Raw genomic sequence first — 22,690 nt, forward strand, 5'->3', positions numbered from 1 at the left:
GGGCGGCATCAAAGATGGCGCCGCCCACGGGCCGCACGTGGCTTGCGGTGGGGAAGATGGCGGCTCCCACGGGCCGCACGTGGCTTGCGGAGGGGAAGATGGCTGGGTCGCACGTGGGGGGTGTAGAAATGTCGGGCCTGGAAACAGCGGCGACCGACATGGCCTGACAAACAGAAACTAAGTGTCATTTCTTCCCACACCCGTTGCAGGTCGCGCACCGCGCCGGGCAGCGCTGCCTGGGGTGTTTGTTTTGTCTGCAAAAATAACACTTGGGGGCCCCCCAGAGTTGGCTGGCTGCCACGGGGTGCAGGCTTGCGGTGATCTGGAGTCGGCAGCTGGTGGGGCCCACGATGCCCATGAGGGTGCCGCGCGGTCGGGGGCGTAGGACTGAACGTTAGGGGAGGCCACTTCTAACGAATTAGCGAGCTGCCTAGTCCCCGCAAGATCGAGCGTACCCCCTTCCAATAGCCGCTGGCAGACGTACCCAGACTTCATGCCCGTGACGTAAGCGTCTCCAATTAAAAGTTTAGTGTGCTGGACTGCCGAAACTGCCTGGCAGTCACAGTTCCTACCTAGGATCTGCAGGGCACGCAGGAAATTGTCCAGGGTCTCCCCGGGGAGTTGCTGTCTCGTGGCCAGGAAGTGCCTAGCATACACTTGATTCCCCGGTCGAACGTAATGTCCCTTCAGGAGCGTCATCGCTTCGGAGTAGGCGGGCGCATCCCGGATGAGGGGAGAAATGTCAGGGCTCACCCGTGAATAGAGGACTTAGAGCTTCTGCGAGTCCGAGGGTTCTTCAGCGGCTGCTCTGAGGTAGCCTTCGAAGCGGGCTAGCCAGTGGTCGAAGGTGGACATGGCGCTGGCTGCTTCAGGGCACAGCTGCAGGCGATCAGGCTTGATGAGGAGATCCATTGTTTAAAAATCTTGTTCAATAAATTGATGTACCGTCAATTACCACGAGACGAGAATGGTGAAACAATCGAGGCTTTATTGAACAAGATGTTGTGCCTCCAGTAGCTGGAACCAGAATGGGAGCAGCGCAGGAGAGCACACACTTTTATACACCGCCTGCTGGGCGAAGCCACCAGGCAGGGATTTACCATTGTACCTCTAATATACGTGCAGTGCCGTAATACATATAATATACCACTAGTGGTGTTCACCACAGGGACCAAGACTGTTTGCCAGTACTCCAGATGTGGTCTTACCAAGGTCCTCTACAACTGCAATAAATCTTCTCTAATTTCATTTTACATTCCCCTTGCATTTCCCTTCCTAATCACTTGCTGTATCTGCAGACTAACTTTTTGTGATTCATGTACCAAGACACCTAGATCCCTCTGTTCCCCAAGTTCTGCAATCTCTCACCATATAAGTAATATACAGCATTTCTATTCTTCCTGCCAAAGTGGATAAGTTTGCATTTCCCCACATTATATTCCATCTGCCAAATTTTGGCTCACTCCCCTAAATTATCTATATCTCATTGCAGACACTCGAACTCTACTTGATAACTTACTTTGGTATGATCGGCAAATTTAGCTACCATATATTCAGTCCCGACATCCAAGTCACTGACACAATTATAAATAATTGCAGTCCCAGTACTGATCACTGTGGGAGTCTACTAGTTACAGCTTGCCAATCTGAAAATGACCCTACTCTCTATTTTATGTTAGTTAACTAACCAATCTTTCTCCTTGCTAATATCTATCCAGTCCCCACCCCACACCGGGGCGGGATTCTCCGAGCCCGCGCCCGGTCAGAGAATGGCCGGGGGACCGCGTGAATCCCGACATGTTGCTCTGACGCCGGGACGCAATTCTCAGGAGAGCGGAAAATCAATGCCATTGGCGCCAGTGAGCTGCCGATCGGGGGCCACTCTACGTGGCCGCCCGCCGGTGATTCTCGGCCCGGGATGGGCCAAGCGGCCGTACAAAAAAACCCGAGTCCCGCCAGCGCCGTTCTAACCTGGTCTTACCCGGCGGGACCTCGGCGTGAATGATCCGGGGGTGGCCTGGTGGGGGGTTGGAGGGGGGTCCGACCTTGAGGGGGGGGTACCTCCACTAAGGCCTGGCCTGCGATCGGGGTCTACCGATCAGCGGGCCGGCCTCTCGGGCTGGGGGTCTCTTTAGTTCTACGCCGACGTCTGTGGCCCTATGCCATGTTGCGTTGGGGCCGGTGTGGAGAAGGGAGCCACCGTGCATGCGCGTCAATCACGTCGGTCCCACTGTGCATGCGCAGACCCGCGGCGCCCATCTGATGCCGGGGTCGGCAGCTGGAGCGGCGTGGGTCGCTCCAATGCCGTGCTGGCCCCCTGTATGGGTCAGAATCGCTGCTCCTGAGGCCATGTTGACGCTGTCGGGAAACGCGACGGCGTTTACGATGGCGTCAACTCTTAGCCTCAGGATCAGAGAATCCCGCCCCACATCTTACATAGATTACATAGAATTTACAGCGCAGAAGGAGGCCATTTAGCCCATCGAGTCTGCACCGGCTCTTGGAAAGAGAACCCATCCAAGTCCACACCTCCACCCTATCCCCATAACCCAGTAACCCCACCCAGAACTAAGGGCAATTTTGGACACTAAGGGCAATTTAGCATGGCCAATCCACCTAACCTGCACATTTTGGGACTGTGGGAGGAAACCGGAGCACCCGGAGGAAACCCACGCACACACGGGGAGGATGTGCAGACTCCGCACAGACAGTGACCCAGCCGGAATTGAACCTGGGACCCTGGAGCTGTGAAGCAATTGTGCTAACCACAATGCTACCCTTACGCAGTAGCCTTCGATGTGGCAATGTATCAAATGCCTTTCAGAAATCTAAGTGCACAACAGCTACAGGTTCCCCTTTGTTCACCTTACATGTTACGTCTTCAAACAATCTAATCAATTAGTTAAACAAGATTTCCCTTTCACAAAGCCACGTTGACAGTACCTGATCATATTATGATTTGCTGAGCATCCTACTATAACCTCTATATAAACAGATTCTGGCAATTTCCCCATGACAGATGTTAGGCTAAATGGCCTATAGTTCCTTCTTTCTGTCTTTTTCCTTTTTTGAATAAAAGTGTTATTTTGCTATTTCCCAATCCACCGGGACCCTTCCAGAATCTAATCAATCTTGGAAGATTACAATGAATGCTTCTACTATTTCAGCATCCACTTCTTTTAAAACCCTAGAATGCAGATGTGTGGTCCTGGGGACTTGTCAGTCTTTAGTTTAAACTGTTAGGTCTAACAGTTTTCCCAACACCTTTTCATGACGAGTTGTTTTAGGTTCCTCCTCTCTTTCACCCCTTGATTTTCAGTTATTTTTTGGGAAGTCTTCGACAATGAAAACAGACACAAAACATATGTTCAATGCCTCCACTATTCCCTTGTTTGCCATGACCTAGACTCATGCTCTAGAAGACCAACCCTACTTGTAGAAGCAGTTACAATCTGCTTTTATATTACTAGCTAGCTTTCTCTCACACTCTAATCTCTCACTTTTAAAATCATTTTTTGCTGATTCTTAAATATGTTCAATCCTCTGGCATACCACTAACCTTTGCAGATTTGAGTGTTTCTTCCAATTTTATATAATATTCAACTTCCTTATTTAACCATGGATGATACATCCTTCTCAAGGCCTTTCTTTCTCACTGGGATACATATTTGCTGAGAGCTAATAAATATATCCTGAAGGTCTGCCACTTCATCTCTATTTATTGTCCTACCTTGTAGATTAGTCTCCCGTTAGCCATCTCTGCTTTCATGCTCTTATAGTTACATTTATTCAAACACTGGTCTTGTGCCCATACTTCTCTTCAATCTGAATGTTCACCGAGGACATGACACATTCGAACATGTTATGATCATTGTTGCTTTGAGGCTTCTTTACCGTGAGGTTATTGATTCACCTTGACACGCTGCACATTACCAGATCTAGAATAGCCTGCTCCCTGGTTTCTCTAGAATGTGCTGCTCAAAGAAATTGCTCCACATGTAATCCATGAACTCATTTTCCAGGCTATGTTTGTCAGTCTGATTTACATGTAGATTAAAGTCACCCATGATTATTCCAGTACCTTTCTTAAACATCCCAATTATTTATTCCTGTTTTCGGGCCAGTACCAGCGCCAGATGGCAGAGGTGCTCAACGCCATAGCCCAATCTCAACAGGCCATGGCCCAGTCTCAGCAGGCCATAGCCCAGTCTCAGCAGGCCACAGCCCAGTCTCTGCAGGCCATCGCTGAGGGCATCGGCGCCACTGGCCATGTGCGAGACGGCGTCGCACAGTCACAGAGAGGGTTTGCCAATTCCCTGAGCTCCATGGCTGCAAGCCTGCAGACCCCTGCGGTACCAGCACGGGCCTCCAGGACTGGCAGCGCCAGATGTCGGGGAGGCGTCGGATGGCCAGTCCGTTCGCATCCCCCACCCATGTAGAGGCCTGGGGGCCATCGGGCACCCCGAGGGAGGAGGAGGTGCTGTGGTCCGTCCCAGGTCCCCCTGTAGGGAAGGTCCCGGAACACCGCGACACCTCGGACTCCCCCTCCTTCCGTCCCAGGTGCATCGGGTGGGCAACGGGCAGGACAGGCTGGCAGCTCGCCATCCCAGTCGCCCGGGCCGCAGCCTGGCCCATCTAGGCCAGGACGCCCCAGGAAACGGCCGCCAAAGGGATCCCGTGTCAGAGGGCAGGAATCACAGGAGTCCACCTCCAGTTCTGCTGTACCGTCTGGGGAACCACGTAGACATAGTCAAAGGGCCCGTAAGGCCAAACAATTAGACACTGAGTAAGTTGGCACGGGTGCAGGGCACAGATGAGTTTTAGGGGCTAGGGCACGTGCATGAACTCCTTCGGTTATTAAAGCCAATGTTACACCTACAGAAGCTGCCTTTGTGCTCTGTCCAAAGCGTGCGGGGGTGTCATGTACGTTGAGCGCAAGTGTGTGTGTGTGAGGGGTGGTCTTACCTCAGCCCCAGGCGAGTCTGCCCCTTCCCCCTGGGCCGCCATCAACATCCCCCCGGGCAGAGGACAGGACCATGCGCTGCAGTGTCACAGCCGCATGCAGGGATGGTCCGGGTGGATGGTGGTACTGTGGCCATGGGTCAGACATAGTCCAATGATGTGGAGCCAGGAGCTCATCGCAGGGCGGGTTGTCATCATCCTCCATGGTCTGCAATAGACACGCGTCCACCGGCAACTGTGTGAGCCCGGCCGTTGTGCCGCAGGTGGATCGGCAATGGGGGTGGTGGTGTGCATGCGGGTGGGGTGGGTGGGGTTGGGGAGGGGGGTGAGGGTGCTGGGTGGGTGGATGGGTGGGGGGTGTGGGTGGTCAGCTGTTGTCATGGTGTGCGGTCTGTGGCCATACTACCTGATTCCCACGCCCATCTAGTCAGTGAAGCGGGCGGCTAACAGCCTGTCCCGTGCCCGCTGGGCCAGCTGGTAACGGTGGACAGCCACCCGCCTGTGTCTAGCCCGTCTGCCCTGACCATTGCCCCCATCCCCCTCATCTGGGGAGGGCTGCGCCTCTTCCTGCTGCTCCTCCACTCCGTCCTCCTCTGCCTGCGGCACATCACCGCTCTGCTGGGCTATGTTGTGCAGGACGCAGCACACCACAATGATGCGGCCGACCCTATCTGACCGATACTGGAGGGCGCCCCCAAAGAGGTCCAGGCATCTGAAACGTATCTTCAGCATGCCAAAGCACCTCTCTATCACTCCCCTTGTCGCTACATGGGCATCATTGTAGCGGTTCTCTGCCTCATTGCGTGGCCTCCGTATAGGCGTCATCAGCCACGATCGCAATGGGTAGCCCCTGTCGCCCAGCAACCAGCCCCTCAGCTGGGGATGGCGTCCCTCGTACATGCCGGTGATGGATGACCGCGACAACACGTATGAGTCGTGTACACTGCCCGGGTAACGGGCACAGACGTGCAGGATCATCATGCGGTGGTCGCAGACCACCTGTATGTTCATTGAATAGGTCCCCTTCCTATTGGTGAACACGGCCCTGTTATCTGCAGGTGGCCGCACGGCGACGTGCATCCCATCAATCGCGCCCTGGACCATGGGGAACCCGGCCAAGGCAGAGAAGCCCACGGCCCGGGCATCTTGGCTGGCCCGGTCCACAGGGAAGTGGATGTAGCGGTGTGCCATGGCATATAGGGCGTCTGTCACTGCCCGGATGCACCGATGCACCGATGTCTGCGATATGCCGGACAGGTCCCCACTCTATGCCCGGAATGACCCCATTGCATAAAAGTTCAGGGCCACCGTGACCTTGACGGACACGGGGAGAGGGTGTCCCCAGCCAGTGCCACGCGGTGACAGGTGTGCCAGCAGGTGGCAGATGTGTGCCACGGTTTCCCGCCTCATCCGGAGTCTTCTCCTGCATTCCCGGTCCGTGAGGTCCTGGTATGACTGCCGGGGCCGGTACACACGGGGCGCCCTCGGGTGCCTCCGTTGCCATGGGGCCGCGACATCCTCCTTCCCCTCCTCGTCCTGTCGGTCAGGTGTCCCTCCAGCCTGGGTGACTGCCGCCTGCCCCTCTGCGGCAGCCTGCGCCGCCTCTCAGGCACGCTCCTCCTCCTCCTCCTCATCCAGGGCAACATAGACATTAGCAGCTGCTGCCGTGACGGCCAACATCGCTGGATGATCGGAAAACATGACGGCCTGGTTGGGGGGGGTGGGGGAACGACGACATGTCATCATTGCCCATAGCCCCTCCTCCCCCCAGCCAGGTGGCATGGACCGCATGGGTCCAACTGTTGGAGGCTGGCACCTGGCCAGGTGGACCAACTCACTTGCCCTCGCACCCCCCCTCCCCGGCACGGACCCCCCCATCCTCCTCCCCGGCACGGACCCCCCATCCCCCTCCCCGGCACGGGCCCCCCATCCTCCTCCCCGGCACGGACCCCCCATCCTCCTCCCCGGCACGGGCCCCCCATCCTCCTCCCCGGCACGGACCCCCCATCCTCCTCCCCGGCACGGACCCCCCCATCCTCCTCCCCAGCACGGACCCCCAATCCTCCTCCCCGGCACGGGTCCCCCATCCCCCTCCCCGGCACGGACCCCCCATCCTCCTCCCCGGCACGGACCCCCCATCCTCCTCCCCAGCACGGACCCCCCATCCTCCTCCCCGGCACGGACCCCCCATCCTCCTCCCCAGCACGGACCCCCCATCCTCCTCCCCATCACGGACCCCCCATCCTCCTACCCAGCACAGACCCCCCCCATTCTCCTCCCCGGCACGGACCCCCCATCCTCCTCCCCGGCACGGGCCCCCCATCCTCCTCCCCAGCACGGACCCCCCATCCTCCTCCCCAGCACGGACCCCCCATCCTCCTCCCCGGCACGGACCCCCCCATCCTCCTCCCCGGCACGGGCCCCCCATCCTCCTCCACGGCACGCACCCCACCCCCCCCATCCTCCTCCCCGGCACAGACCCCCCATCCTCCTCCCCGGCACGGACCCCCCCATCCTCCTCCCCGGCACGGGCCCCCCCATCCTCCTCCCCGGCACGGGCCCCCCATCCTCCTCCCCAGCACGGACCCCCCCATCCTCCTCCCCGGCACGGGCCCCCCATCCTCCTCCCCGGCACGGACCCCACCCCCCCCATCCTCCTTCCCGGCACGGGCCCCCCATCCTCCTCCCCGGCACGGACCCCCCATCCTCCTCCCCGGCACGGACCCCCCCATCCTCCTCCCCGGCACGGGCCCCCCCATCCTCCTACCCGGCGGACCCCCCCCCCCCATCCTCCTCCCCGGCACGGACCCCCCGATCCTCCTCCCCGGCACGGGCCTCCCATCCTCCTCCCCGGCACGGACCCCCCCCATCCCCCTCCCCGGCACGGACCACATCCTCCTCCCCGGCACGGACCCCCCCCCCCAATCCCCCTCCCCGGCACGGACCCCATCCTCCTCCCCGGCACGGATCCCCCACCCTCCCACATCCCCCTCCCCGGCACGGACCCCATCCTCCTCCCCGGCACGGACCCCCCCCCCCCATCCTGCTCCCGGCACTCCCCCGAGCCCAGACCACTCTAACCACCCCCCCCCGCCGCACACACACACACACAACCCTACACACACCTCTCCCCACACATTCAGACTGCGGCCACGCCATCGCCTGCCCAGCGGCCAACCACCCAGGCCGTCACTCACCTCCACGCTGGTCGGCGTAAACCTGGAGCACAGGTTGACACCGATTAAAAGGAGGTTTGATTTACGTCGACGTGACCCGTCATCACGTCGACGGGACTTCGGCCCATCCGGACGGGAGAATATCGGCAGGCCCAAAATCGGCTGCCTTGCACCCACCCGTGTCATTCTCCGACTCTGCGGCGCCATTAACGCCCCGCCGACTTTTCTCCCTTCGGAGACTTCGGCAACTGGCGGGGGCGGGATTCACGGCGGCCAACGGCCATTCTCCGACCCGCTGGGGTTTCGGAGAATGACGCCCAAAGTCTTTAAGTCTGTCTTTTTATCAGTTTTGTAATCTCCGGCTTTATCTGCTGGTGAACTCTTAAATTTGTATGCTCTGTCCCTTCGTGCCGCGCTCGGATCATCATTATGTAAATTGCTATCCTGCTCTATTTTCTTACTGTTTCCCTTTGATTCTCCACATCTGCTCTCTCATGATCCCTTTCCCCAACTAAATCGCAGCACTAAAATTCTCAGACGATTTCACTGGGTAAATAGATGCCAGGAGTCCTGAAGTAAATGGCATAATCCTCAAATTAAAAGTGAAATTAGAAAACATTTTTACACACAGAGGGTGCTAGAAATCTAGAACAGGTTTCCTCTAAATGCTATGGATGCTGGGAGCCAATTGAAACTTTTAAGACTGAGTGTGATAGACTTTTGTGAGGTAAGGGCATCAAACTATATGGATGAATTTGAGCTACAGACCAGCTGTGATCTGAATGAATAGAGGAACAGATTCAAGCAGCTGAATGCCCTCTTCCGTTTCCCATGTTTCTAATGGTTAAGTAAGATCGCAGTAAGTAATATCATCACTGTATTCTCAAAAGGGTCCTTTAAGTTCAAAATATTTTGCTTTAGTATTGGGCTCTTTTTAAAAACATGTTTCATAATAACAGTCCAGTAGTGTATGGAAATGACCCATAAGGCAATTTAGGACACTTCACAATGTGTATCCTCAAATAACTGTTTTAGCAAACATACCTTATGAATGAAGTGCTGAGAATCTTGCAGAGGGTGATGCTAACTTTTGGTTGGTTCAATTGCTCTGTTTTATAACCTTTGCTCTCGAGTCGCCAGGTATCTTTATGATACCGCCACGAGGTTCAAGTTATGATCAATAACTCAACACACCAGTTAGTAAGATTCAAATCAAAGCACATTTATTATACACAGTAAATCGCTACTCATGCATAAATTCTACTTCTAAGCTACTTCTACAACTAACAGGCCTATACTTAGCTTCGGACTGGCCCACCAGGTCAGGGGAACAAATGGCCTTTCGTTCGGATTCTGAAACTGCGGGATTCAAAGCCGGTATGGACTGGTGGCTAGAAGCGCCTATCTCGTAGCGAACGTCGACTTGAGACTTACTTCAGTGATGCGTCAGCTTGGACAGTTCACTCTCAAGGGTTGGTTCGCGTTGCTAAGTGACCCTGTCAAAAAGGACGATTTGAACTTGGGGGCTTAACTTTATAGTCCCCAGGGGCTTCCCGCCTTTCGGGGCGGACCCTGTACCTGCTCCCAAGTGATTGGACTTTGTTCCAATCGCTTGGTTCGATTTCTCCAATTACTGGAGCGGTTCCCTGATCAATGGGTGGTCTTTTTTTTTCAAATAATTTTTATTAAAGGTTTTCATAAAATATCAATAACAAAATGAGAAAGAAAAAAGAACCCAACAGGGTTAAGTACAAAACACAATCTAAAAAAAACAACCCCCCAAACCCCTCCCCCCTGTACATAAATAATAAATTAATATTAACACCCCGACTTAACCCAACAGGTGTATACACCCCCTCAGACCCTCCAGTGTAAATAACATAAACAAAAATGAAGTAAACCCCCCCCCCCCCGAGCTGCTGCTGCCATTGACCAATGTCTATCATTCTGCCAGAAAGTCTAAGAACGGTTGCCACCGCCTAAAGAACCCTTGTACCGACCCTCTCAAGGCAAATTTCACCCTCTCCAATTTAATAAACCCCGCCATATCGTTGATCCAGGATTCCACGCTTGGGGGCCTCGTATCTTTCCACTGAAGGAGAATCCTTCGCCGGGCTACCAGGGACGCAAAGGCCAGAATTCCGGCCTCTTTCGCCTCCTGCACTCCCGGCTCCTCTGCCACCCCAAATATTGCGAGCCTCCAGCCCAGTCTGACCCTGGATCCTACCACCCTCGACACCGTCCTCGCTACGCCCTTCCAAAATTCCTCCAGTGCTGGGCATGCCCAGAACATATGGGTGTGATTTGCTGGGCTCCCTGAGCACCTAACACACCTGTCCTAACCCCCAAAGAACCGGCTCATCCTTGTCCCGGTCATGTGTGCCCTGTGCAGCACCTTAAACTGTATGAGGCTGAGCCTCACGCACGAAAAGGAAGAGTTCACCCTCCCTAGGGCAACTGCCCACGTCCCCTCTTCGATCTCCTCTCCCAACTCCTCCTCCCACTTACCTTTCAACTCCACCACCGAGGCCTCCTCCTCCTGCATCTCCTGGTAAGTTTCCGAGATCTTCCTCACTCCCACCCACCCCCCCGAGAGCACCCTGTCCTGTACTGTGTGTGGCAGTAGCCGCGGGAATTCCACCACCTGCCGTCTGGCAAACGCCTTTACCTGTAAGTACCTGAAGGTGTTCCCGGGGGGGAGCCTGTACTTCTCCTCCAGCTCACCCAAGCTCGCGAACTTCCCGTCCACAAACAGGTCCCCCAACTTTCGTATCCCTGCCCTGTGCCACCCTGAAAACCCTCCACCTCTTCTTCCTGGGGCGAACCGGTGGTTCCCCCATAATGGGGTCCACGCCGAGGTCCCAACTTCCTGCCTATGCCGCCTCCACTGCCCCCACCGGGCTTGTGGTATACCTACTTGGAGGTAGCGGCAGAGGCACCGTTGCCAGCGCCACCAGACCCGTACCCACACAGGACGCCGTCTCCAGCCTCTTCCATGCAGCCCCCTCCCCCTCCATCACCCACTTGCGCACCATCGTCGCATTGGCGGCCCAGTAGTACCCACAGAGGGTGGGCAGCGCCAGCCCCCCCCTATCTCTACTCCGCTCCAGGAACACCCTTCTCACCCTCGGAGTCCCTCGCGCCTACACAAACCCCATTATACTCCTGTTAACCCGCCTGAACAAAGCCTTGGGGATAAACACGGGGAGGCACTGGAACAGGAACAAAAACCTTGGGAGCACCGTCATTTTGGTTGACTGCACCCTACCCACCAACGACAGCGGCAACGCGTCCCACCTCTTGAACTCTTCCTCCATTTGCTCCACCAGCCTTGTAAAGTTAAGCCTATGCAGGGCCCCCCAGCTCCTGGCCACCTTGACCCCCAAATATCTGAAGCTCCTCTCCGCCCTTTTTAGTGGGAGCTCGCCAATCCCCCTCTCCTGGTCCCCTAGCTGAACTACGAACTGCTCGCTCTTCCCCATATTGAGCTTGTACCCCGAAAAGTCCCCGAATTCCTAAGGATCCTCATTACCTCTGGCATTCCTCCCACCGGTTCCGCCACATACAGCAGCAGGTCGTCCGCATAAAGCGACACCCTATGCTCCTCCCCACCCCGCACCAACACCCTCCAGTTCCTCGACTCTCTCAGTGCCATAGCCAGGGGTTAAATCACCAGTGCGCAGAGCAGTGGGGACAGGGGACACCCCTGTCTCGTCCCTCGGTGCAACCGAAAGTACTCGGACCTCCTCCTATTTGTGGCCACACTCGCCATCGGGACCTCATACAACAGCCTAACCCACCTGACAAACCCTCTCCCCAATCCGAACCTCTTCAGCACCTCCCACAGGTACCCCCACTCTACCCTATCAAAGGCTTTCTCAGCGTCCATCGCCACCACTATCTCCGCCTCCCCCTCCCTCGCCGGCATCATGATAACGTTCAAAAGCCTCCGCACATTCGCGTTCAACTGTCTCCCCTTCACAAACCCCGTCTAGTCTTCATGGATGATCTGCGGCACACAATCCTCAATCCTCGTGGCTAAGACCTTCGCCAGCACCTTGGCATCTACATTTAGCAAGGAAATCGGTCTTTAAAACCCACATTGTAGGGGATCCTTGTCCCGCTTCAGGATCAAGGAGATCAGTGCCCGGGACATCGTCAGGGGTAAAGCCCCCCCCTCCCTTGCCTCATTAAAGGTCCTAACTAGCAACGGGCCCAACAGGTCCATATATTTTTTATAGAACTCGACCGGGAAACCGTCCGGCCCCGGTGCCTTCCCCGCCTGCATGCTTCCTATCCCTTTGATCAGCTCCTCCAGCCCAATCAGGGCCCCCAGTCCCACCACCAGTCCCTCTTCCACCTTTGGAAACCTCAATTGGTCCAGGAAATGGCCCATCCCTCCCTCCTCCCGTGGGGGCTCGGATCGATACAATTCCTCGTAGAAGTCCCTGAAGACCCCATTGACGCCAACCCCACTCCGCACCACGCTCCCTCCCCTGTCCTTAACTCCCCCGATCGCCCTAGCTGAGTCCCGCTTCCGAAGCTGATGCGCCAGCATCCGGCTTGCCTTTTCCCCATACTCATAGACCGCCCCCTGGGCCTTCCTCCACTGCACCTCCGCCTTCCTGGTGGTCACCAGTTTGAATTTGGCCTGGAGGCTGCGCCTTTTCCTCAACAATCCTTCCTCAGGCTCTTCCGCATACCTCCTGTCTACCCTCACCATCTCTCCCACCAGTCTCTCCCTCTCCCCCCCCGCTCCCTCCGCTCCTTGTGGGCCCTAATGGAGATCAGCTCTCCCCTCACCACCGCCTTCAGTGCCTCCCATACCATCCCCACTCGTACCTCCCCGTTGTCGTTGGTCTCCAAGTACCTCTCTATACTTCCTCGGACCCGCTCGCTCACCTCCTCCTCCGCCAACAGCCCCACCTCCAAGTGCCACATCGGGCGCTGGTCCCTCTCCTCCCCCATCGCCAAGTCCACCCAATGCGGGGCGTGGTCCGAAATGGCTATTGCCGAATACTCGGTATCCTCTACTCTCGCTATCAGCGCCCTACTCAAAATGAAAAAGTCGATTCGAGAATAAGCCATATGGACATGTGAGAAGAATGAAAATTCCCTAGCCCCCGGCCTTGCAAATCTCCAAGGGTCCACCCCTCCCATTTGGTCCATAAACCCCCTCAGCACTCTAGCCACCGCCGGCTTCCTACCTGTCCGAGACCTGGAGCGATCCAGTGCCGGATCCAACACCGTGTTAAAGTCCCCCCCCCATTATCAGGCCCCCCACTTCCAAGTCTGGGATCCGACCCAACATACGCCGCATAAAACCCGCACCGTCCCAGTTCGGAGCATACACATTGACCAGTACCACCCTCGCTCCCTGCAACTTACCACTTACCATTATGTACCTACCGCCATTATCTGCCACAATGCTCGACGCCTCGAATGACACCTTCTTTCCCACCAAGATCGCCACCCCTCGATTTTTGGCATCTAGCCCCGAGTGAAACACCTGACCTACCCACTCTTTCCTCAGTCTTACCTAGTCTGCCACCTTCAGGTGTGTCTCCTGGAGCATAACCACATCCGCCTTGAGCCCCTTCAGGTGCGCGAACACGCGGGCCCGCTTAACCGGCCCATTCAGTCCCCTTACATTCCAGGTTATCAGCCGGATCGGGGGCTACCCCCCCTCCCCCGCCGACTAGCCATGACCCCTCCTCGGCCAGCCACGCGCCCGCACCCCACAGCGGCATACCCCCGTCTCGACCCCCCCCCCCACTCGCTCCAGCTCCTCCTTGACCTTAGAAGCAGCAACTCGATCCCCCCCCCCCCCCCCCCCCACCGGCTAGGACCCATCCTAGCTGGTTTACTCCCCCCATTGCACTTCCGCAAGTCAGCTGACTCCTGCTGACCCCGGCCACTTCTGCCTCCCCTTCGACTTCTCCCATTGTGTGGCACACCCTCCTCTCCCGCTCCCCATCCACAGGCTCTTCCCCTCCCCACTCCGTTCTAAGCGCGGGAAACAATCCTCGCTTGCCCGCCCCGGTCCCGCCCCCCCCCCCCCCCAGTCTTCGGCGCGGGAAAAAAGCCCACGCTCTCCACCTACCAGGCCCCGCCACCAACCAAAACAGTGCCCAACCCGGCCCATCCACCCTCCCCAACCCGAAAGAGAAAAACACAGAGAAAAAGAAACCCAAAACAATGCAAAGGCCCCCCCCCGAACAAAAAATAGGCATAACATATCCACCGCAGTCCCCAATCGCCCATCCCGACCCTCAGTCTGTGTCCAGCTTCTCGGCCTGAACAAAGGCCCACGCCTCCTCCGGAGACTCAAAATAATGGTGCCGGTCCTTGTAGGTAACCCACAGTCGCGCCGGCTGCAACATGCCAAACTTCACCCCTTCCTGTGCAGCACCGCCTTCGCTCGATTGTACCCGGCCCTCCTCTTCGCCACCTCCGCACTCCAGTCCTGATATATCCGAACCTCCGCGTTCTCCCACCTGCTGCTTCTCTCCTTCTTGGCCCACCTGAGCACACACTCCCGATCGACGAACCGATGGAACCGCACCAGCACCGCCCGCGGAGGCTTGTTAGCCTTGGGCCTCCTCGCCAACACTCTATGGGCCCCTTCCAGCTCCAGGGGCCCCTGGAAGGCCCCCACTCCCATCAGCGAGTTCAACATGGTGACCACATAGGCCCCCACATCTGGCCCCTCCAGCCCCTCCGGGATGCCCAGAATCCGCAGATTCTTCCGCCTCGACCGATTCTCCATCTCCTCGAACCGCTCCTGCCATTTCTTGTGGAGCGCCTCGTGCGCCTCCACCTTTACCGCCAGGCCTAAGATCTCGGCCTCATTGTCAGAGATCTTTTGTCGAGCCTCTCGGATCGCCACCCCCTGGGCCGTCTGTGTCTCCAGCAGCTTATCAATAGAAGCCTTCATCGGCTCTAGATGGTCTGTTTTAACCTCTCTGAGGCAACGCTGGATACCCTCCTGTTGCTCCTCCGCCCACTGCCTCCACGCTGCCTGGTCTCTGCCCGCCACCATTTTGTCCTTCTTCCCTCCCTTCTTCGGATCCACCAGCACCTTTTTTGTTGCCCTGCTCCTAGTTAAAGCCATATACCTGAGAAACAAGTATACCGCTTTGGATACTTGTGGGGGGGACGACTTACCAGGGGTAAGCCATGGGGTACGGGCCTCTGGCACGGAGTCTGTCCCTGTTGCTCAGAAGGGAAGGGGGGAGAGGAGCAGAGCATTAGTAATTGGGGACTCGATAGTCAGGGGCACAGATAGGAGATTTTGTGGGAGCGTGAGAGACTCACGTTTGGTATGTTGCCTCCCAGGTGCAAGGGTACGTGATGTCTCGGATCGTGTTTTCCGGGTCCTTAAGGGGGAGGGGGAGCAGCCCCAAATCGTGGTCCACATTGGCACTAATGACATAGGTAGGAAAGGGGACAAGGATGTCAGGCAGGCTTTCAGGGAGCTAGGATGGAAGCTCAGAACTAGAACAAACAGAGTTGTTATCTCTGGGTTGTTGCCCGTGCCACGTGATAATGAGATGAGGAATAGGGAGAGAGAGCAATTAAACACGTGGCTACAGGGATGGTGCAGGCGGGAGGGATTCAGATTTCTGGATAACTGGGGAAGGTGGGACCTCTACAGACAGGATGGTCTACATCTGAACCTGAGGGGCACAAATATCCTGGGGGGGAGATTTGTTAGTGCTTTTAGGGGGGTTTAAACTAATGCAGCAGGGGCATGGGAACCTGGATTGTAGTTTTAGGGTACGAGAGAATGAGAGTATAGAGGTCAGGAGCACAGATTTGACGTCGCAGGAGGGGGACAGTGTTTAGGTAGGTGGTTTGAAGTGTGTCTACTTCAATGCCAGGAGTATACGAAATAAGGTTGGGGAACTGGCAGCATGGGTTGGTACCTGGGACTTCGATGTTGTGGCCATTTCGGAGACATGGATAGAGCAGGGACAGGAATGGATGTTGCAGGTTCCGGGGTTTAGGTGTTTTTGTAAGCTCAGAGAAGGAGGCAAAAGAGGGGGAGGTGTGGCGCTGCTAGTCAAGAGCAGTATTACGGTGGCGGAGAGGATGCTAGATGGGGACTCATCTTCCGAGGTAGTATGGGCTGAGGTTAGAAACATGAAAGGAGAGGTCACTCTGTTGGGAGTTTTCTATAGGCCTCCAAATAGTTCTAGGGATGTAGAGGAAAGGATGGCGAGGATGATCCTGGATAAGAGCGAAAGTAACAGGGTAGTTATTATGGGAGACTTTAACTTTCCAAATATTGACTGGAAAAGATATAGTTCGAGTACATTAGATGGGTCGTTTTTTGTACAGTGTGTGCAGGAGGGTTTCCTGACACAATATGTTGACAGGCCAACAAGAGGCGAGGCTACGTTGGGTTTGGTTTTGGGTAATGAACCAGGCCAGGTGTTGGATTTGGAGGTAGGAGAGCACATTTCGATGAAGTTTACGTTAGTGATGGAAAGGGATAAGTATACCCCGCAGGGCAAGAGTTATAGCTGGGGGAAGGGCAATTATGATGCCATTAGACTTGACTTGGGGGGGATAGGTTGGAGAAGTAGGCTGCAAGTGTTGGGCACACTGGATAAGTGAAGCTTGTTCAAGGATCAGCTACTGCGTGTTCTTGATAAGTACGTACCGGTCAGGCAGGGAGGAAGGCGTAGAGCGAGGGAACCGTGGTTTACCAAAGAAGTGGAATCTCTTGTTAAGAGGAAGAAGGAGGCCTATGTGAAGATGAGGTGTGAAGTTTCAGTTGGGGCGATGGATAGTTACAAGGTAGCGAGGAAGGATCTAAAGAGAGAGCTAAGACGGGCAAGGAGGGGACATGAGAAGTATTTGGCAGGTAGGATCAAGGAAAACCCAAAAGCTTTCTATAGGTATGTCAGGAATAAGCGAATGACTAGGGTAAGAGTAGGACCAGTCAAGGACAGGGATGGGAAGTTGTGTGTGGAGTCTGAAGAGATAGGCGAGATACTAAATGAATATTTTTCATCAGTATTCACTCAGGAAAAAGATAATGTTGTGGAGGAGAATGCTGAGACCCAGGCTATTAGAATAGATGGCATTGAGGTACGTAGGGAAGAGGTGTTGGCAATTCTGGACAGGCTGAAAATAGATAAGTCCCCGGGGCCTGATGGGATTTATCCTAGGATTCTCTGGGAGGCCAGGGAAGAGATTGCTGGACCTTTGGCTTTGATTTTTATGTCATCATTGGCTACAGGAATAGTGCCAGAGGACTGGAGGATAGCAAATGTGGTCCCTTTGTTCAAAAAGGGGAGCAGAGACAACCCCGGCAACTATAGACCGGTGAGCCACACGTCTGTAGTGGGTAAAGTCTTGGAGGGGATTATAAGAGACAAGATTTATAATCATCTAGATAGGAATAATATGATCAGGGATAGTTAGCATGGCTTTGTGAAGGGTAGGTCATGCCTCACAAACCTTATCGAGTTCTTTGAGAAGGTGACTGAACAGGTAGACGAGGGTAGAGCAGTTGATGTGGTGTATATGGATTTCAGTAAAGTGTTTGATAAGGTTCCCCACGGTAGGCTGTTGCAGAAAATACGGAGGCTGGGGATTGAGGGTGATTTAGAGATGTGGATCAGAAATTGGCTAGCTGAAAGAAGACAGAGGGTGGTGGTTGATGGGAAATGTTCAGAATGGAGTTCAGTTACAAGTGGCGTACCACAAGGATCTGTTCTGGGGCCGTTGCTGTTTGTCATTTTTATCAATGACCTAGAGGAAGGCGCAGAAGGGTGGGTGAGTAAATTTGCAGATGACACTAAAGTCGGTGGTGTTGTCGACAGTGTGGAAGGATGTAGCAGGTTACAGAGGGACATAGATAAGCTGCAGAGCTGGGCTGAGAGGTGGCAAATGGAGTTTAATGTAGAGAAGTGTGAGGTGATTCACTTTGGAAGGAATAACAGGAATGCGGAATATTTGGCTAATGGTAAAGTTCTTGGAAGTGTGGATGAGCAGAGGGATCTAGGTGTCCATGTACATAGATCCCTGAAAGTTGCCACCCAGGTTGATAGGGTTGTGAAGAGGTCCTATGGAGTGTTGGCCTTTATTGGTAGAGGGATTGAGTTCCGGAGTCAGGAGGTCATGTTGCAGCTGTACAAAACTCTGGTACGGCCGCATTTGGAGTATTGCGTACAGTTCTGGACACCGCATTATAGGAAGGACGTGGAGGCTTTGGAGCGGGTGCAGAGGAGATTTACCAGGATGTTGCCTGGTATGGAGGGAAAATCTTATGAGGAAAGGCTGATGGACTTGAGGTTGTTTTCGTTGGAGAGAAGAAGGTTAAGAGGAGACTTAATAGAGGCATACAAAATGATCAGGGGGTTAGATAGGGTGGACAGTGAGAGCCTTCTCCCGCGGATGGAAATGGCTGGCACGAGGGGACATAGCTTTAAACTGAGGGGTAATAGATATAGGACAGAGGTCAGAGGTAGGTTCTTTACGCAAAGAGTGGTGAGGCCGTGGAATGCCCTACCTGCAACAGTAGTGAACTCGCCAACATTGAGGGCATTTAAAAGTTTATTGGATAAGCATATGGATGATAATGGCATAATGTAGGTTAGATGGCTTTTGTTTCGGTGCAACGTCGTGGGCCGAAGGGCCTGTACTGCGCTGTATCGTTCTATGTTCTATACTGACGGGGAGCTGTTATTAACTCCTTCCCACACCGGGAAACGTCGAAAAAGTGCCGTTGGGGGCCCTGAAGAGCCCAAAAGTCCGTTTTTGCGGGAGCCACCGAATGTGCGACTTAGCTCCACATAGCCGCAACCGGAAGTCTCGAGAGGGAATCCTTTTGGCAGTGTTCGCTTCACCAATCTGCCCCAGAACGTCTGTGGAAACTCCTGAAAAAGGTCTGAGAGTCCGTTCCAGACGGGAGCTGCCGAATGCGTGACCTACTCCTCCATGGCCGCCACCGGAAGCCTCGTCCCCGCTTCTTCAATGGCCTTGGTGAGATCTTTTCACAGTTGTTCCCTCTGCTGCTAGAATTCACCTTGAGTAAAAGCCCTCAAGTCAGCTTGAAGCCTTTAAGCTTGCCCTTCCCCCGCCTGCATGCTGGAAGAGGCTTTTGGCTATTCCTGCAGTTCCAGCCAAATCTTTTACTGTTTCTGCTGGGTCTGGTAACCAAGAGACATACCATTCCTGGGGGACACTGTCGGGGGAATGTGGCAGTCTTCTTCCCACACCGGGAAATGCCAAAAAACATCCATTGGGGGCCCTGTAAAGAGCCCAAAAGTCCGTTCCAAGTGGGAGCTGCCGAATATGTGACTTAGGTCTGCATAGCCGCAACCGGAAGTCTCGATGGGCGGTCTTGAGGTGTCCGTTAACCTCTTTTGTGTTGGCTCCTGCTGGCGCCGGGGAGTCTGGCTTAGCTTTGTTTATCCCAAATGTTTTGATTGTTGCCGGGGATCGCGCATCAGTATGTAGATGGCTGCTACATTATTATGCAGATCGCTGCTTGTATCAATGCTGTCCGGGCTTTTGCAGAGTTTAATACACAGTAACTTGCGCCTGCTAGTTTCTGCCTGTGTTGGCTGAATTTCCCTGCAGCCTTTGCTGTTCTCCATTTTACGTCGGGAGTTGGCCAACCCAGGTGGCTACACTCCCTCCTTGTGATCCTAACGCGAAGCATGAAGGATCACATAACTGCGTTATTTTTCATTCCCTGACCCAGCGAGCACTCTTCTATGGCCTCTACACTGACCATAACTATGCAAAAATGTTTAACTGATAATTCTGAGGGGCGCTCTGTCAAACAGGGACATGCATTACAAAACAAGAAAATCGGAGCCTCTAACTATCCTTAATAAACTACACTCACTCAAACATTTCATCACACTAACTTCCTAACCCATACAAACAAAATCATAGCAGTATTATACACATTTTCTGGCTTGGCAGTCAAGCTCAGGATTGTACAACTGCTCATGAACATTTGTTTATTTACAACAAATCGCAAACGAATGCTCTTTATTATAGATTGCGGGGATTGGGGGTCTGGTCATATCCGAAAATAGGGGATCTTATCCTATATACCGGGGTACGAGCGCGGTAGGCTCTCCTTCGCCATTTTCTCAGACGAATAGTCTGCACGATGCAGCAGAGTATCGCCAATACTAGAAGGGCTTCTATCCAGTAGGACAGGGAGTACCAGGTTATAAACCTGTCACACCAAGATGGTGTGGTGTCGCTTGTGACTGGGCTCTGGGTACTGTGGATAAGTGAATCATTAACAGCTGGGGGAGTTGAGGTCAGGGGGTTCGCGTTCACGCGCAACCAAATGTCCATTCGGGCGATGAGCCACGCGGAGGATGTCCTCATGGTTCTTCTTCTTTCACTTCTCTTTTCTTCTCTTCTTTTCTCTTCTCTGGTCTGGTCCTGGAGCTTCTGGAGTTCTGTGGGATCAAGCATAATGTCTGTTACTATCTTGGTTTAATATCTCGTGTGTTAGCATGTCTGTCCTTTAGTGCCAATTACTCCCTTTATAATTGGTCACTATGTGTGACTCCCTCATTTTTTTTCAAAAACCGAATTTCAAGACAAGACACACTTACAAATAATGAACCAATGCGAGCCGTCTCGCAGACTGTGCAATTTACCATCCAAATGTTTGAGGATGTAAATAGTATATCGTTGGCAACCTAAGGGTTACCTGAAAACAAAACAAAACTTTTTGAACAAAACTTGCCAAAATGAGATGCGTATGAGCCGCGACGGGTACGATTTGGATGGAGTCCCCGGGTAGGACGGCGACTAATGCCGTGTGTGCCCTACCCGAGCGTAGCTGACCAGAGGGGGGTTCCCAGGCAGGGCGGGTCCCAATGCAGTTTCTCCACTGCCTGAGCAACCGACAAGAACGAGCAAGAAATGTAGTCATCGTGGGGAGTTGCTGTATTGGTTCTACCTTCGAACCAGAAGGGCAGTTACGAACGGGGGTCTGTGTTTCTGTCAACAGACGAGTTCCTCTGAACTGGCGTCTGGGACATTAACAAGTCTCTGCGGACAAACTAGTTCCTCTGAACTAGCGTCCGGGACAAACTAGTTCCTCTGAACGAGCGTCTGGCCAAACTAGTTTCTCTGACTGCCAGTGGGCGTCAGAAGGGTGGTGGCGTGGGGGCGTGGAAAAAAAAATTCCGGTCTAACATACAGCATTTAACAGTACAAGTACAAACAACATCAAACATGCTGCAGGTTCCATCAGAATACAGGACATCGTAAATCACATTTGGACTGGGGTGTAACTAGCATACGGAGGGAGTGCAGCCTAACCGAAGAAGAGAGGAAGGAGGAGCGAAACAAAAATGAAGTGGCCTTGGTGAGGTATCGCTGCCATGAGAAGTGGTGGGTAAGCACTCACAGTTTGCATGGGGCAGCTGGGACATTGTAGCTGCTGTGGGTGGTGTTCTCTTGCATATCTGGGGGCTAGTCTAGCTGTTGGGGGTCTTCTGCAATCTCGGGCGAAGTGTCCTGGCTGCCCACAGTTGTAACATGACCCCTGGGGCACATAAGGTAGAGCAGGCTCTCTGGTGCATTGTTCCCTTGGGTATGGTTCCCTGGGTGGGGGGTCGGGGCTGTTGGTGTCGTTGCTGGTTCGGGGGGCATTTGTGGGCTGATTCCGTTGCTGTTTCGGGGGGCTTGACATTCTCGTGCGTAATGTCCTAATTGTCCGCAATTGTAACATTCCGGTGGTTTCTGTGGGGGGCTGTTCTTTCCTTTGTTTACCCATGCGGGGTTCTGATGTGCCTTAACTGCGTGTATGTCTGCTTCTGCCTGCTGTTCTTCGGGATTTTTAACTGCGGATTTGTTTTGTACAGACTACTCCCAGACACGGGACAATCTTTTTATGACCCATTTCTCATTATGAGCCTCCTCTGAGGGGTCATAATTAGCGCACGCTTTTTGTCCTGTTTCTGTGGCATGGGAGATAAGGGTGCGGGTCCATTTGGCCATGTTGTCTGGGGACAAATGGGCGCGGTCTAAGTCTCCGAAAACTGCTGCAAAGTGGATCCACAGGCATCCAGCAAAAGCTGTGGGATGCTCGGTTTTCTTTTGCCTGCACTTATTGAGGCCATCTACGGGGTCACCCCGGTTATACCCGATTGCGTCTAGGATTGCGGTATGCATTTCTGCAAGGGTGCCTCCTCCTACATTCTGTGGGTCGGGAAGGGCTGCTACGACCGAAGGGTCCAAACTCAAAACTGTGAGCTTCACGTGCTCTCGCTCATCCAGACCGTACATGGTCACCTGCTGCTTTACACTGGCAAAGAAGTGGTGGGGGTCTGAGGTGGGGAGGAACGGTGTGATTTTCTCGCACGCGTCCCGTAATTGGGTCACTGTTAAGGGGGTGGTGTACAGAAATTCCGTGTCGTCCGATGTGGCTGTGCGGTGGGTGGTTACTGGGTTCATTGGAGCCTGAACTATCTGCTCTGTGGGGGGTTGGGGCGCTTTCCTCTTTTGGGGCTTTCCCTGCGCGGTCTCATTTAACTCTTCCCAATCAGGGCCGT

The 22,690-nt window shown here is 54.4% G+C and overlaps 1 long non-coding RNA gene across 2 annotated transcripts in view; it reads right to left on the bottom strand.

The window, feature by feature from the left end:
• Positions 1-22,690, bottom strand: part of LOC140415074 (uncharacterized) — a 90,395-nt gene that overhangs the window by 23,446 nt on the left and 44,259 nt on the right. Inside the window, exon 3 of one of the 2 annotated variants that reach the window (XR_011944206.1) lies at positions 18,117-20,581. The exons of the other annotated variant lie outside the window; for it this stretch is intronic. This is a non-coding gene — a long non-coding RNA (uncharacterized lncRNA). Of the gene's footprint in view, positions 1-18,116; positions 20,582-22,690 lie in introns of those variants that run through there. 2 annotated transcript variants of the gene reach the window in all.

Source organism: Scyliorhinus torazame, chromosome 1, assembly GCF_047496885.1.
Source record: "Scyliorhinus torazame isolate Kashiwa2021f chromosome 1, sScyTor2.1, whole genome shotgun sequence".
In the NCBI taxonomy this organism is placed as follows: Eukaryota; Metazoa; Chordata; class Chondrichthyes; order Carcharhiniformes; family Scyliorhinidae; genus Scyliorhinus; species Scyliorhinus torazame.